The sequence below is a fragment of the Pongo abelii genome, chromosome 4 (genome assembly GCF_028885655.2).
Source record: "Pongo abelii isolate AG06213 chromosome 4, NHGRI_mPonAbe1-v2.0_pri, whole genome shotgun sequence".
NCBI lineage: Eukaryota > Metazoa > Chordata > Mammalia > Primates > Hominidae > Pongo > Pongo abelii.
The window spans coordinates 106132477-106148702 of record NC_071989.2 but is presented as its reverse complement, the minus strand read 5'-3'; the positions used below and the strand labels follow the sequence as shown (position 1 = coordinate 106148702).

The 16226-nt window shown below is 36.5% G+C and overlaps 1 pseudogene; it reads left to right on the top strand.

Moving 5' to 3' along the window:
* LOC100443493 (keratin, type II cytoskeletal 8-like) overlaps window positions 1-16203 on the top strand; it is a 56938-nt pseudogene extending 40735 nt beyond the window's left edge.
* The last annotated feature ends 23 nt before the right edge of the window (window positions 16204-16226 follow it).

Below are 16226 nucleotides of genomic sequence, written 5' to 3'. Positions count from 1 at the left end.
GTGGAGTATATCATGTAGCTCTAGTCCACAAAATCTAAAATTCCTTAAAATGTTTTTGATTGGCTGTGCAATGCCTATATGATTTCATCCTTTCCCAACTTCTTCTCCCATTTTCCAATCCTCTTTCTTCTTTATCTAGACTACACATATCACTTTACTCCAATGTCCACAAGCATTTGTGATTCCCATTACTTACATAAAGACTCTGACATCCTCAATTTATAATTCAGATATTTCCACAATTAAGTCCCAGTCTAATTCTATCTTTCATTTTGCCTTTACTTGTGTTTCCTCTGCAACTTCTGAAAGAACCATGACTGCACCTGCTATCTCATGCTGTTTGAAATCTCCTTCTCAATATTTAATTTCCATTTATGTCTTTTTTTATTTTTTATTTTTTAATTTATTATTATTATTATTATTATTATTGTTATACTTTAGGTTTTATGGTACATGTGTGCAATGTGCAGATAAGTTACATATGTATACATGTGCCATGCTGGTGCGCTGCACCCACTAACTCGTCATCTAGCATTAGGTATATCTCCCAATGCTATCCCTCCCCCCTCCCCCCACCCCACAACAGTCCCCGAAGTGTGATGTTCCCCTTCCTGTGTCCATGTGTTCTCATTGTTCAATTCCCACCTATGAGTGAGAATATATGGTGTTTGGTTTTTTGTTCTTGCGATAGTTTACTGAGAATGATGATTTCCAATTTCATCCATGTCCCTACAAAGGACATGAACTCATCGTTTTTTATGGCTGCATAGTATTCCATGGTGTATATGTGCCACATTTTCTTAATCCAGTCTATCATTGTTGGACATTTGGGTTGGTTCCAAGTCTTTCCTATTGTGAATAATGCCGCAATAAACATACGTGTGCATGTGTCTTTATAGCAGCATGATTTATAGTCCTTTGGGTATATACCCAGTAATGGGATGGCTGGGTCGAATGGAATTTCTAGTTCTAGATCCCTGAGGAATCGCCACACTGACTTCCACAATGGTTGAACTAGTTTACAGTCCCACCAACAGTGTAAAAGTCTTCCTATTTCTCCACATCCTCTCCAGCACCTGTTGTTTCCTGACTTTTGAATGATTGCCATTCTAACTGGTGTGAGATGGTATCTCATTGTGGTTTTGATTTGCATTTCTCTGATGGCCAGTGATGGTGAGCATTTTTTCATGGGTTTTTTGGCTGCATAAATGTCTTCTTTTGAGAAGTGTCTGTTCATGTCCTTCGCCCACTTTTTGATGGGGTTGTTTGTTTTTTTCTTGTAAATTTGTTGGAGTTCATTGTAGATTCTGGATATTAGCCCTTTGTCAGATGAGTAGGTTGCGAAAATTTTCTCCCATTTTGTAGGTTGCCTGTTCACTCTGATGGTAGTTTCTTTTGCTGTGCAGAAGCTCTTTAGTTGAATTAGATCCCATTTGTCAATTTTGGCTTTTGTTGCCATTGCTTTTGGTGTTTTAAACATGAAGTCCTTGCCCATGCCTGTGTCCTGAATGGTAATGCCTAGGTTTTCTTCTAAGGTTTTTATGGTTTTAGGTCTAACATTTAAGTCTTTAATCCATCTTGAATTGATTTTTGTGTAAGGTGTAAGGAAGGGATCCAGTTTCAGCTTTCTACATATGGCTAGCCAGTTTTCCCAGCACCATTTATTAAATAGGGAATCCTTTCCCCATTGCTTGTTTTTGTCAGGTTTGTCAAAGATCAGATGGTTGTAGATATGTGGCATTATTTCTGAGGGCTCTGTTCTGTTCCATTGATCTATATCTCTGTTTTGGTGCCAGTACCATGCTGTTTTGGTTACTGTAGCCTTGTAGTATAGTTTGAAGTCAGGTAGTGTGATGCCTCCAGCTTTGTTCTTTTGGCTTAGGATTGACTTGGCGATGCGGGCTCTTTTTTGGTTCCATATGAACTTTAAAGTAGTTTTTTCCAATTCTGTGAAGAAAGTCATTGGTAGCTTGATGGGGATGGCATTGAATCTGTAAATTACCTTGGGAAGCATGGCCATTTTCACGATATTGATTCTTCCTACCCATGAGCATGGAATGTTCTTCCATTTGTTTGTATCCTCTTTTATTTCCTTGAGCAGTGGTTTGTAGTTCTCCTTGAAGAGGTCCTTCACATCCCTTGTAAGTTGGATTCCTAGGTATTTTATTCTCTTTGAAGCAATTGTGAATGGGAGTTCACTCATGATTTTGCTCTCTGTTTGTCTGTTATTGATGTATAAGAATGCTTGTGATTTTTGTACATTGATTTTGTATCCTGAGACTTTGCTGAAGTTGCTTATCAGGTTAAGGAGATTTTGGGCTGAGACAATGGGGTTTTCTAGATATACAATCATGTCATCTGCAAACAGGGACAATTTGACTTCCTCTTTTCCTAATTGAATACCCTTGATTTCCTTCTCCTGCCTCATTGCCCTGGCCAGAACTTCCAACACTATGTTGAATAGAAGTGGTGAGAGAGGGCATCCCTGTCTTGTGCCAGTTTTCAAAGGGAATGCTTCCAGTTTTTGCCCATTCAGTATGATATTGGCTGTGGGTTTGTCATAGATAGCTCTTATTATTTTGAGATACGTCCCATCAATACCTAATTTATTGAGAGTTTTTAGCATAAACGGTTGTTGAATTTTGTCAAAGGCCTTTTCTGCATCTATTGAGATAATCATGTGGTTTTTGTCTTTGGTTCTGTTTATATGCTGGATTACATTTATTGATTTGCATATATTGAACCAACCTTGCATCCCAGGGATGAAGCCCACTTGATCATGGTGGATAAGCTTTTTGATGTGCTGCTGGATTCGGTTTGCCAGTATTTTATTGAGGATTTTTGCATCAATGTTCATCAAGGATATTGGTCTAAAATTCTCTTTTTTTGTTGTGTCTCTGCCAGGCTTTGGTATCAGGATGATGCTGGCCTCATAAAATGAGTTAGGGAGGATTCCCTCTTTTTCTATTGATTGGAATAGTTTCAGAAGGAATGGTACCAGTTCCTCTTTGTACCTCTGGTAGAATTCGGCTGTGAACCCCTCTGGTCCTGGACTTTTTTTGGTTGGTAAGCTATTGATTATTGCCACAATTTCAGCTCCTGTTATTGGTCTATTCAGAGATTCAACTTCTTCCTGGTTTAGTCTTGGGAGGGTGTATGTGTTGAGGAATTTATCCATTTCTTCTAGATTTTCTAGTTTATTTGCATAGAGGTGTTTGTAGTATTCTCTGATGGTAGTTTGTATTTCTGTGGGATCGGTGGTGATATCCCCTTTATCATTTTTTATTGCATCTATTTGATTCTTCTCTCTTTTTTTCTTTATTAATCTTGCTAGCAGTCTATCAATTTTGTTGATCCTTTCAAAAAACCAGCTCCTGGATTCATTTATTTTTTGAAGGGTTTTTTGTGTCTCTATTTCCTTCAGTTCTTCTCTGATTTTAGTTATTTCTTGCCTTCTGCTAGCTTTTGAATGTGTTTGCTCTTGCTTTTCTAGTTCTTTTAATTGTGATGTTAGGGTGTCAATTTTGGATCTTTCCTGCTTTCTCTTGTGGGCATTTAGTGCTATAAATTTCCCTCTACACACTGCTTTGAATATGTCCCAGAGATTCTGGTATGTTGTGTCTTTGTTCTCGTTGGTTTCAAAGAACATCTTTATATCTGCCTTCCTTTCATTATTTACCCAGTAGTCATTCAGGAGCAGGTTGTTCAGTTTCCATGTAGTTGAGCAGTTTTGAGTGAGTTTCTTAGTCCTGAATTCTAGTTTGATTGCACTGTGGTCTGAGAGACAGTTTGTTATAATTTCTGTTCTTTTACATTTGCTGAGGAGTGCTTTACTTCCAACTATGTGTTCAATTTTGGAATAGGTGTGGTGTGGTGCTGAAAAAATGTATATTCTGTTGATTTGGGGTGGAGAGTTCTGTAGATGTCTATTAGTTCCACTTGGTGCAGAGCTGAGTTCAATTCCTGGGTATCCTTGTTGACTTTCTGTCTCGTTGATCTGTCTAATGTGGACAGTGGAGTGTTAAAGTCTCCTATTATTAATGTGTGGGAGTCTAAGTCTCTTTGTAGGTCACTCAGGACTTGCTTTATGAATCTGGGTGCTCCTGTATTGGGTGCATATATATTTAGGATAGTTAGCTCTTCTTGTTGAATTAATCCCTTTACCATTATGTAATGGCCTTCTTTGTCTCTTTTGATCTTTGTTGGTTTAAAGTCTGTTTTATCAGAGACTAGGATTGCAACCCCTGCCTTTTTTTGTTTTCCATTTGCTCGGTAGATCTTCCTCCATCCTTTTATTTTGAGTCTATGTGTGTCTCTGCACATGAGATGGGTTTCCTGAATACAGCACACTGATGGGTCTTGAGTCTTTATCCAATTTGCCAGTCTGTGTCTTTTAATTGGAGCATTTAGTCCATTTACATTTAAAGTTAATATTGTTATGTGTGAATTTGATCCTGTCATTATGATGTTAGCTGGTTATTTTGCTCATTTGTTGATGCAGTCTCTTCCTAGTCTTGATGGTCTTTACATTTTGGCATGATTTTGCAGTGGCTGGTACTGGTTGTGCCTTTCCATGTTTAGCGCTTCCTTCAGGAGCTCTTTTAGGGCAGGCCTGGTGGTGACAAAATCTCTCAGCATCTGCTTGTCTGTAAAGTATTTTATTTCTCCTTCACTTATGAAGCTTAGTTTGGGTGGATATGAAATTCTGGGTTGAAAATTCTTTTCTTTAAGAATGTTGAATATTGGCCCCCACTCTCTTCTGGCTTGTAGGGTTTCTGCCGAGAGATCTGCTGTTAGTCTGATGGGCTTCCCTTTGATGGTAACCCGACCTTTCTCTCTGGCTGCTCTTAACATTTTTTCCTTCATTTCAACTTTGGTGAATCTGAAAATTATGTGTCTTGGATTGCTCTTCTCGAGGAGTATCTTTGTGGCGTTCTCTGTATTTCCTTAATCTGAATGTTGGCCTGCCTTGTTAGATTGGGGAAGTTCTCCTGGATAATATCCTGCAGAGTGTTTTCCAACTTGTTTCCATTCTCCCCGTCACTTTCAGGTACACCAATCAGACGTAGATTTGGTCTTTTCACATAGTCCCACATTTCTTGGAGGCTTTGCTCATTTCTTTTTATTCTTTTTTCTCTAAATTTCCCTTCTCGCTTCATTTCATTCATTTCATCTTCCAGGGCTGATACCCTTTCTTCCATTTGATCGCATCGGCTTCTGAAGCTTCTGCATTCTTCACATAGTTCTCGAGCCTTGGTTTTCAGCTCCATCAGCTCCTTTAAGCACTTCTCTGTATTGGTTATTCTAGTTATACATTCTTCTAAATTTTTTTTCAAAGTTTTCAACTTCTTTGCCTTTGGTTTGAATATCCTCCCGTAGCTCAGAGTAATTTGATCGTCTGAAGCTTTCTTCTCTCAGCTCGTCAAAGTCATTCTCCATCCAGCTTTGTTCCGTTGCTGGTGAGGAACTGCGTTCCTTTGGAGGAGGAGAGGTACTCTGGTTTTTAGAGTTTCCAGTTTTTCTGCTCTGTTTTTTCCCCATCTTTGTGGTTTTATCTACTTTTGGTCTTTGATGATGGTGATGTACAGATGGGTTTTTGGTGTGGATGTCCTTTCTGTTAGTTTTCCTTCTAACAGACAGGACCCTCAGCTGCAGGTCTGTTGGAGTACCTGGCTGGCCGTGTAAGGTGTCAGTCTGCCCCTGCTGGGGGGTGCCTCCCAGTTAGGCTGCTCAGGGTCAGGGGTCAGGGACCCACTTGAGGCAGTCTGCCCATTCTCAGATCTCCAGCTGCGTGCTGGGAGAAACACTGCTCTCCTCAAAGCTGTCAGACAGCGACATTTAAGTCTGCAGAGGTTACTGCTCTCTTTTTGTTTTTCTGTGCCCTGTCCCCAGAGGTGGAGCCTACAGAGGCAGGCAGGCCTCCTTGAGCTGTGGTGGGCTCCACCCAGTTCAAGCTTCCAGGCTGCTTTGTTCACCTAAGTGAGCCTGGGCAATGGCGGGCGCCCCTCCCTCAGCCTCGCTGCCAACTTGCTGTTTGATCTCAGACTGCTGTGCTAGCAATCAGTGAGACTCCGTGGGCGTAGGACCCTCTGAGCCAGGTGTGGGCTATAATCTCCTGGGGCACCGTTTCCTAAGCCTGTTGGAAAAGCGCAGTATTCGGGTGGGAGTGACCCGATTTTCCAGGTGCCGTCTGTCACCCCTTTCTTTGACTAGGAAAGGGAACTCCCTGACCCCTTGCACTTCCCGAGTGAGGCAATGCCTCGCCCCTGCTTCGGCTGGCGCACGGTGCACTCACCCACTGACCTGCACCCACTGTCTGGCACTCCCTAGTGAGATGAACATGGTACCTCAGATGGAAATGCAGAAATCACCCGTCTTCTGCGTCGCTCACGCTGGGAGCTGTAGACCGGAGGTGTTCCTATTCGGCCATCTTGGCTCCTCCATTTATGTCTTACTGATTATTTTGGGTTCAATTCAAGTCGCTTCTCCACTCTTGAAACCTTCTCAGGCTCCAGTGATTTTTTTTCTCTTTTGAACTATTTTGGCTTTCCCCCTAATTTTATGATCTATAACCTCACCTAAGAAGCTAATGCATATACACTTCTTAACATAGTATAGGAAAGGAAAGAAAAAAAAGGAACTGCCTTAAAATGTCATGAAATTTTGAATATGTATATTTTGAATCTCTTTAGCAAGAATATAAATTTTTTTAAAGAGGTTTTATTATCTTATTTTTCTCCTATACCTCATAGTGCACAATACTGTGGGATACATATTTGCTAGATAACACATGAACACTCAAGGATAGTGGTTATTCACATGGTTTTCTGGGATATCTTGAGAATACTTCTGAGAGATCTGAAAGTTCAAAATTATTTTCATAATAATGCTGAAATATCAATGTCCTTCATACTTATCACAAGTGTATTATTGTGGAGTTTTTCCAGAGGCTATATAACCAGAGATGTTGTAGCAGATTAAAGGTATAAGCAAATATGAGAAGCTCATTGTCTTCTTTCTATTAGCTAAACATTTAAGAGACTGGTAAAAATGGAAAATACTACTTTCTCACTAAATTTTTGGTTTTAAATAAAATATGTTATTAATAGTGAACAGGTAATGGTTTATTATGGTTATTTTAAAATGAGTAAGTACATACTGTTTAATTTTTCAATTTAATCAATATAAATTATAGTAAATATTGGCAGATATAATCCATATCCATGAAAGTTCTTCAGAGACCCTTGTCATTTCTTTTCAAAAAACTTTTGAAATCAGTCTTTCTACATCCTTTCCTCCTTTGTATCCTCCCCCTACATATGAGTGAGAACATGCAATATTTGTCTTTCTGTGCTTGGCTTATTATCACTTAACATAATAAGCTCATAATTTAATTCCTTTTTTATGGCTAAATAGTATTTCACTGTGTATGTACCACATTTTCTTTATCCATTTGTCTATTGATGAACAGTTAGGTAGATTCCATATCTTGGATATTATGAACAGTGCTGTAATAAATATGGGAGTGCAGATATCTCTGCAGTATTTTGATTTCTTTTCTTTTGGATATAAACCCAGAAGCAGAATAGCTGGATCATACAGCAGTTCTGTTTATAGTTTTTTGAAGAATCTCCATACTGTTCTCCACAGTGACTGTACTAATTTACATCTCCTCCAACAGTGTATGAAGGTTCCCCTTTCTCCATATCCTGGCTAGCTTCTGTTATTTCCTTTCTTTTTGATAAAAGTTATTCTGAATGGGGTGAGATGATATCTCATTGTGGTTTTGATTTGCATTTCTTTGATGATTGGTGATTTGGGGCATTTTTTCATATACTTGTTAGCCATTTCTTTGTCTTCTTTTGAGCAATGTGTATTCAGATTTTTTGCCCATTTTAAAATTAAATAATTACTTCTTTTGCTATTGAGTTGTTTAAGTTCCTGATATATTCTAGTTATTAACCAATTTTCAAATGGATACTTTGCAAATTTTATATCCCATTGTGTGTGTTCTCTCTTCATTTTGTTTATTGTTTCATTCTGCTATGCAGAAGCTTTTAGCTTGATGTAACCCTATTTGTCTATTTTTGCTTTGGTTGCCTGTGCTTTTGAGGTCTTACACAAAATAATTCACCCAGACCAATGTCCACTAGCATTGTTTTCATCTAGTAGTTTCATAGTTTCAGATCTTAGATTTCAGTCTTTAATCCATTTTGATTTGATTTTTTTGTATGTGGTGAGAGATAGGGGTCTAGTTTCATTCTTCTGAGTATGGTTATACAGATTTCCCAACACCATTTATTAAAGCTACTGTCTTTTCCTTGAAAAATGTTTGTGATGCCTTCATAAAAAATGAGTTAGCTGTAAATGCATGGAATTATATTTGGGCCCTCTATTCTGTTCCATTGTTTCTGATTTTATGTCAGTCCACATTTCTGATTTTGTGCCAGTAGCATGGTCATTTGGTTACCATAGCTTAGTAGTGTATTTTAAAGTCAGGTAGTGTGATGTTCTTTTGTTCTTTTTGCTCAGGATTACTGTGGCTACATGGGGTCTTTTGTAGTTTCATATAAATTTTAGTTTATCTATTTCTGTGAAGAGTGTTATTTGTATTTTGATAGGGATTGCATAGAATCTGCAATTGTTTTGGGTAGAATTGTTGTTTTAGCAATATTAGTTCTTCCAATTCATAAGCTTGGCATATCTTTCCATTTTTTGTGTTTTTTTCAATTTCTTTTATCAGTATTCTATAGTTTTCCAAGAGGAAAAACTTATTTATAAAAATAAATCTTTCATCTCCACTTAAATTGATTCCTGGGTATTACATATTTTTGTATCTATTGTAATTAAGATTGCTTGCATTATTTCTTTTGCAGATTATTTGCTATTAGTGTATATAAATGTTAGTGATTTTTGTTTGTTAATTATTTTATCCTGAAACTTTACTACATTCATTCGTCAGTTCTAACAATTTTTTGGTGGATTCTTCAGATTTTTCCAAATGTAAGATCATGTTACCTGTATGCAAGGCTAATTTGAATTCTTGGATGCCCCTCCTCACTTTTTAATTGTTCTGTCCCAAACTTCTGGTATTATGTTGAATAAAAGTGGTGAAAGTCGGTAGGCATCCTTGTCTTATTTGAGATCTAGAGAAAAGGCTTTCAATATTTCCCCATTCAGTATGATGCTGGATGTGGGTTTTTCATATATATGGCCTTTATTATTTTAAGATATATTTCTTCTATACTACATTTTACATATATATTTATATATATACATATACACACCATATATACTATATCTATATTATTTTAGGGTATTTGGTGTAAAAGTAATTGTGGCTTCTACTATTAAAGGTAACTAAATATAAGTAATTGCAAAACTGCAATTACTTTTGCACAGAAGAATATATTCCTTCTAAGGTATATTCCTTTGTTGAGGGTTTCTATCATAAAGCAGGGAGCTAAATTTTATCAAATGCTTTCTCAGCACTCTACAGAAATGATCATATGGTTTTTGTTCTTTGTTCTTTTAATGCAATGTGTCATATTTATTGATTTGCCTATGTTGAAACATCCTTGCATCCCTGGGATGAATCCTATTTGATCATATTGAAAGACCTTTTTAGTGTATTTCTTAATTCAGTTAGCTAGTAGTTTATTGAGGACTTTTGCATCTGTGTTCATCAGTGATTTTGGCCTGTATTTTTCTTTTGTTGTGTCTTTGTCTGGTTTTGGTATCAGGGTAATGCTGGCCTCACAGAATGAGTCTGAAAGTATTCATTCCTCTTCACTTTTTTTTTTTTGAAGAGTTTGAGTAGAATTGATATTAGTTATCCTTTAAACATTTGGTAGAATTCAGCAGTGAAGACATCAAGTCCTGGGATTTTCTTTGATGGGAGACATTTTCTTATGCCTTCAGTTTATTGATTTGTTGAGGTTTTCTATTTCTTCATGGTTTAGTTTTGGTAGTTTATATGTGTCCAGGAATACATTCAATTCTTCTAGGTTTTTCAATGTGTTGGTATACTGTTTTTCATAATAGTCTGTAATAATTCTTTATATTTCTATAATCTCAGTTGTTATGTCCCCTTTTAATTTCTAATTTTATTTCTTTGGAACTTCTCTCTTTTATTCTTAGTTGAGCTAAAGGTTTGCCTATTTTTTTTTCAAAAATCTATTTGTTTCATTGATCTTCTGTTTCTTTGATCTAACTTTTTGTTTCATTGATTTTGGTTTTTTTTTTTAGTCGCAATGTTATTTATTTCTGTCCTGATCTTTATTATTTCTTTTCTCCTACTAATTTTATGTTTGCTTTGTTCTTGCTTTTCTAGTCCTTCAAGGTGCATCGTTAGTTTACTTGAGGTTTTTCAACTTCTTTTTGATATAGGCATTTATTGCTACAAACTTTGCTCTTAGTATGCTTTTGCTGTATCCCATAGATTTTGAAATGTACTTCCATTTTTATTTGTTTCAAAAGAGTTTTATATTTTCTTCTTAGTTTATTCACTGACCATATTGGTCATTTAGGAGAATGTCAATATCCATGTGTCTGTGTACTTTCTGAGCTTCCTCTTTTTATTGATTTTTAGTATCATTCCATTGTGGTCAGAAAGACATTTGATTTGTTTCTAACTTTTTAAACATGTTGAAACTTGTTTTGTGGCCTAAAATATCATCTATTCTGGAGAACGTCCCATGTGCTGATGAAAATAATGTATATTCGTCAGCAGTTGGATCAACTGTTCTGTAAATGTCAGTTAGGCCTTTTTATTTTAGTATAGTTTAATGTCAATGGTTTTTTGGATTTTCTTTCTAGATGATCTGTTCATTACTAAGAGTAGCGGTGTTAAAGTTTCCTACTAGTATATTATTATATTGCAGTCTATCTATCCCTTTCGAGCTATTAATGTTTGCTTTATATACTTGGGTACTCTGCTGTTGGGTGCATAGATATTTACAATTGTTATCTTCCATTCTGTATTGACTCTTTTATCTTTATAAGACCTTCTTTGTCTCTTTTTACAGTCTTTTCTGGTCATCTATTTTTTTTTTTTTGTAATATGATTTTTTTTAATTCACCTCACAGCAACAATTGGGAAGTCATTCTGGTCATCTATTTTATCTCATGTAAGTATAGCAACTGCTGCTCTTTTTGGTTTCCATTCACATGGAATATCTTTTTTTTCCTACACTTTCAATCTAGGTGTGATTTTATAGGTGAGGTTTCTTATAGGCAGAATTTAGTTGGATCTTGCTTTTTTATTCAGTCACTCTATATTTTTAATTGGAAAATTGAGTCCATTTGCATTCAGCATTATTATTGATAAGTAAGGCCTTACTACTGCTATTTTGTTGCTTGTTTTCTGGTTGTGTTGTAGCTCCTCTGTCTCTTTCTTCCTGTCATCTTTTGTTGTTAATTGATTTTTTGCTGGTAGAATGTTTTAATGTGTTGATTTTTACTTTTAATATATCTATTATAGGTTTTTGCATTGTGATTACCATGAAGCTTATGTGAAGTATCTTATAGATATAACAAATTATTTTAAAGAGATGACAACTTGTATTAGATAACACAAAAAAGAGTAAAAACAAGCAAACAAAGAAGAAAATAAAAACAATCTTTATATTTTAACTCCATCAGCCCACATTTTGAATTTTGGTTGTCTCCATTTACATTTTTTTATTGCCTATCTCTTAACAAGTTTCTGTAGCTAACATTATTTTATATGTATTTATCTTTTAGGCTTCATACTAGAGTTATGGGTGGATTGCACACTAGAATTACAGAATTGGAGTATTCTGGGGATGATTTTGTACTTAATTTTACTAGAAGATTTTGTGCCTTTAAATATTTTCTTTTTTCACATTAGTATTTTTGTTGTTGTTGTTCAGATTGAAGAGTTCCCTTTACCATTTCTTGTGAGATCAGTCTAGTGGTGATGAATTCTCTTAGCTTTTGTTTGCCTAGGAAAGACTTTGTGACTCTTTATTTGAATGATAGCTTTGCTGGATAAAGTATTTTTGAATGGCAGGTTTTTTTTTTTTTCCTTTCAACACTTTGAAAATATTCTGCTCCTTCCTGGCCTATGTGGTTTCCACTGAGAAGTCTGTCATCAGATGATTGGCATTTCTTTACATCTGGTTTGCTTTTTTTCTCTTGCTGCTTTTTAGGATCCTCTCATTGTCTTTGACCTTTGAGAGTTTAATTATTATATGTCTTGGCATAGTCCTATTTGATGTTCTCTATCCTTCCTATACCTGAACTTTTATTTCCTTCTCAAGTTTTCTAAACTTTTCTGTTATTATTTTTTGAGTAAGTGTTCTATCCTGTTCTTTTGCTCAGCTCCCTTGTGAATGCTGGTAATTCTTAGATTTTGTCTTTTGAGGCAATTTTCTATATCTTATAGGTAGTCTTTATTCCTTTTGATTTTTTTTGTTATTTCTCCTGTGACTATGTACTTCTAAACACCCCGTCTTTGGAAGCACTGATTCTTTCCTCTGCTTGGTCCATTCTGCTGTAAAGAGCCTTCAATGAATTTTTGGATTCAGCAAATGTGTTTCTCTATTCCAAGATTTTTGTTTGATCTTTTGTTATTATTTCAATCTCCTTGTAAAATTTATCTGATAAACTTATAAATTGCTTTTATGTGTTATCTTGGAGGTCACTAAGTTTCTTTCAAACTCCTATTTTGAATTATTGGACAGAGAGCTCATGTATCAGTCTTGTTAGGGTCAGCCACTGGTTCCTTGCTTTGTCTATTTAGAGAGGTCATGGTTTCCTGTTTGCTTTTTTTTTTGTGTGTGAATGTACATCTATGTCTTTGCATTGAACAATTAGTTATTCATTCCAGTTTTCTCTGCCTGGCTTGTTTTGGTTTTTATTGGGTATGTTGGCTTAGAGATTCTTCATAATTTATCTGCTGAATTTCTTATACTTTTTTCCGCTAGGTCAATGCCTCCTTTTCAGCACTAGATGGCACATTAAGCCCATGTTTGCCTTGGCTCTAGCAAATTATCAGAGACTGATCATCAGAAATAGGGGAGGTCCCAAAGGGGATATCCTGGCAGTGTGGAATGGCTGGCTGTAGTTTGTGCTCAGGGGCCCTGTGGAATGTACCTCCTACAGCATGATACTGCTAAGCAGCCACTCTGATTTGGCATGTCATTTGGCTGAATTACAGAGCAGTTTCTAGCATTCAGGATGTTAGTCCTGCCTCTCTACTTTGTCTTTGGCTGTCCTCAGAGACGCTTCTCCTTTTAGGCACTCACAATGCTTCCCACAGTTTGAGGTAGGGACAGGTCTCCTGTCAGGGAACATAAGACAGTAGAGAAGCTGACTGTCAACCTCAGTCTCACTTTCTCCAGTGTAGAAACTGAGAGTCGATGAACATTTTCTACATATTTGGGGCTGGGCAGATTCCAGGGAGGGGTGTGATTGTCATGAACATCTGATTCTCTTACCGTCTGCTGGAGTTTTTTCACTTCTCTGTGGCTCCAGGAACTGATTTATCCTCATATTTGTGTTCTAGGATATTGCTGGTGATCATCTTGGTGCTATATATTTGTTTTTGAATTTCTGTAGAAGGGAGTGAAGCCAGCTTGTTTCTATGCCATCATTTTCGAATTGAAAGTATGACTATAGGGCACCACAGTCTTGAACTCCTGGGCTCAAGTGATCTTCTTGTTTCAACCTTCCAAGTCGCTAGAACTACAGTCTCATGCCACTGTGCTCAGCTGATAATTTCTAAGAGTGTAAACAGTTCCTGAATTTAAAATGTGAGAGACTTGCTAATCAAGGAGATTATATGCTTTACTGTGGAAATTTAATTCAGAAGGAGAGATGATAGGTCAAGGCAAGGCAAGGTGAAAGGAATGATAGAGATACTACCATGTCCTATAATTTAAAAAGTGAAGATGCATTGGACGAACATTTCAGCAAGTTTCCTTTGAATAAGAAGTTTATATAAAAGTCAAAATGTGTTAAATGCAGGGAAATTAAGGTTAGAGATTTGCGAAATGTTTCTTTTGTCAACATTAATATGCCCTTCATTTGTTAAATTCTATACTGTGTACTTTAGCTATTGCTTTGAATTGGAAATTTCTATAAAAATTATCTAAAGTCTGATATTCCTGATTCCCATCTTTAACTTATTCTTACAGATAGCAGTCACAGTTTGCATTTTAAAATTTACCTGCTTCTTACACTATTTTGCCATTTAAAAGCTGAAATATAGTATTGTGTATTTCCAAACACTGATACTAATAATGTGTAACATTTGTTGAATGTATGTTATGAGCCTAGTACTCTTCTTAGTTCTCTACACGTATTAACTCATTAAATTTTTTAGAAATAAACACCTTTATTATTCCCGTTTTATAGATGAAAAGCCAAATAATGCAAAGATTCAATACTTAACTAAAGTTATTCAGTTAATAAACGATGAAGCCTATTTTCCCACATAGGCAATCTGGCTCTGGAGCAACTTAGCATAGAATGGTATCCTGGAGGTTTCACAAATATTTATCCTCTCTCCTAAAAAAAAAAAAGCTAAAAACAAAAAACAAAAAAACAAGAGAGTAGTGAGACAATATCTAATTGATGAAATTAACCAATTTCATATAACCCTTTAAAATTTATAATGCTGGAATTCATAAGTTGTAATCATACCAAATATAATAGGTCTAGAATTACAATGCTGTTGCTTTGTGGCATACATTTTTGCTGATTCAACCTAAGAATAGGCACTCTCAAATTTTAAGGACTTGTTACAAGATATCTAAAATAGTATAAAGTCGAAAACCTTGTCTCTAGAGCTGTTGTAATATTTCTAATTCCCCAAATTGTGTGTTAGGCAATGTTAGAAGCTGTGACACAGTACTTGTATGATGATAATATAATTGGTAAATAAACGTTAGTATGGAGGAAAGTAAGAAAGCTGGTAAGTTCTGGGATCAGAGATGATTGTGCTACAGATAAACAAGTCTGGCTGTGAAACTATGACCAGAATGAGGATCCGGAATAGTTAACATGGATATCCACTCTTTTGACAGCAGCTATAAAGGCAATTCTAGGCTCTGTTACTGCCAGGACTTTGCTCTGGTGCAGTTCACTGGTGCAGTCTTTTCACCATTCTGGAAATAGACAATGGGTAGAACCCTTCACCCTATAGGGTGTGACTTGCTTTTCCAACTAAATATTTGTTGCTAATCAGTCTCAATCATGCAATTAATTTGAAAACTTATACATCAGAGTCTTCATTAATCTATCCTATTTATCTTTGCACAAAGTTCATTCAATGAATAACTTGCTTTGAATTTGTGAGTTATTATTTAGTGCTTCAGAAATCCAATGATTAATGCCATAAGGCAAGCAGATGTGCTGTATCAGCTTCAGCAGTGTCATTTTCCTTGGCTTTCCCCTGTGAAGTTCTCAAGGCCTAAACCTCTTGAGCATGCAGTCTGTTGGCTTTAGGAATGTGAGTGGGATCCAGAGAAGGGCTCATGGCTTTGGGTGGGGAGAAGAGTGCAATTTGCATCTTGTTCACTTCCTCCCTGTTTTCTATGTCCAGATGTTATCAGGGTAAAATCAGAGCTCCTACTGAGTTGTCAAGTCTTATGCATTTCTGTTTTCTGTCCAGGCCTTTGGAATTAGAAGAATTTAAAGAAATGGCATATGGGGCGAAGGAAACAAACAAGGAAATGAAAACCAGAAGAGAAAGCAGCCCAAGATGGTAACAGAGCTCAGATGGAACTTGTAAAGATAGAAATCACCTCCAGTGTAATTTGGGGTTAGCGCCAGCACTTGAGGTAGTCAATGAGTTTCTCAATTCCAGGGCAAGGGTTCCAGTTTCAAGACTTGGGCTTCCAGAGCAACACATATAGGAGAAATAGATACAGTTGAATGCAGCTTAAATGCATACAAGAGATAGTTACTTAGTGATACGGTTTGGCTCTGTGTCCCCACCCAAATCTCATCTTGAATTGTACTTCCGTAATTCCCATGTGTTGTGGGAGGGACTCAGTGGGAGATAATTAAATCATGGGGGCAGTTTCCCCCATACAGTTTTCGTGGTAGTGAATAAGTCTCATGAGATCTGATGGTTTTATAAGGGGTTTCTGCTTTCAGTTCTCTCTCTCTCTCTTTAATTCTTGCCAAAACCATGTAAGAGGTGCCTTTTGCCTTCTGCCTTGATTGTGAAGCCTCCCCTGCCATTAAACCTATTT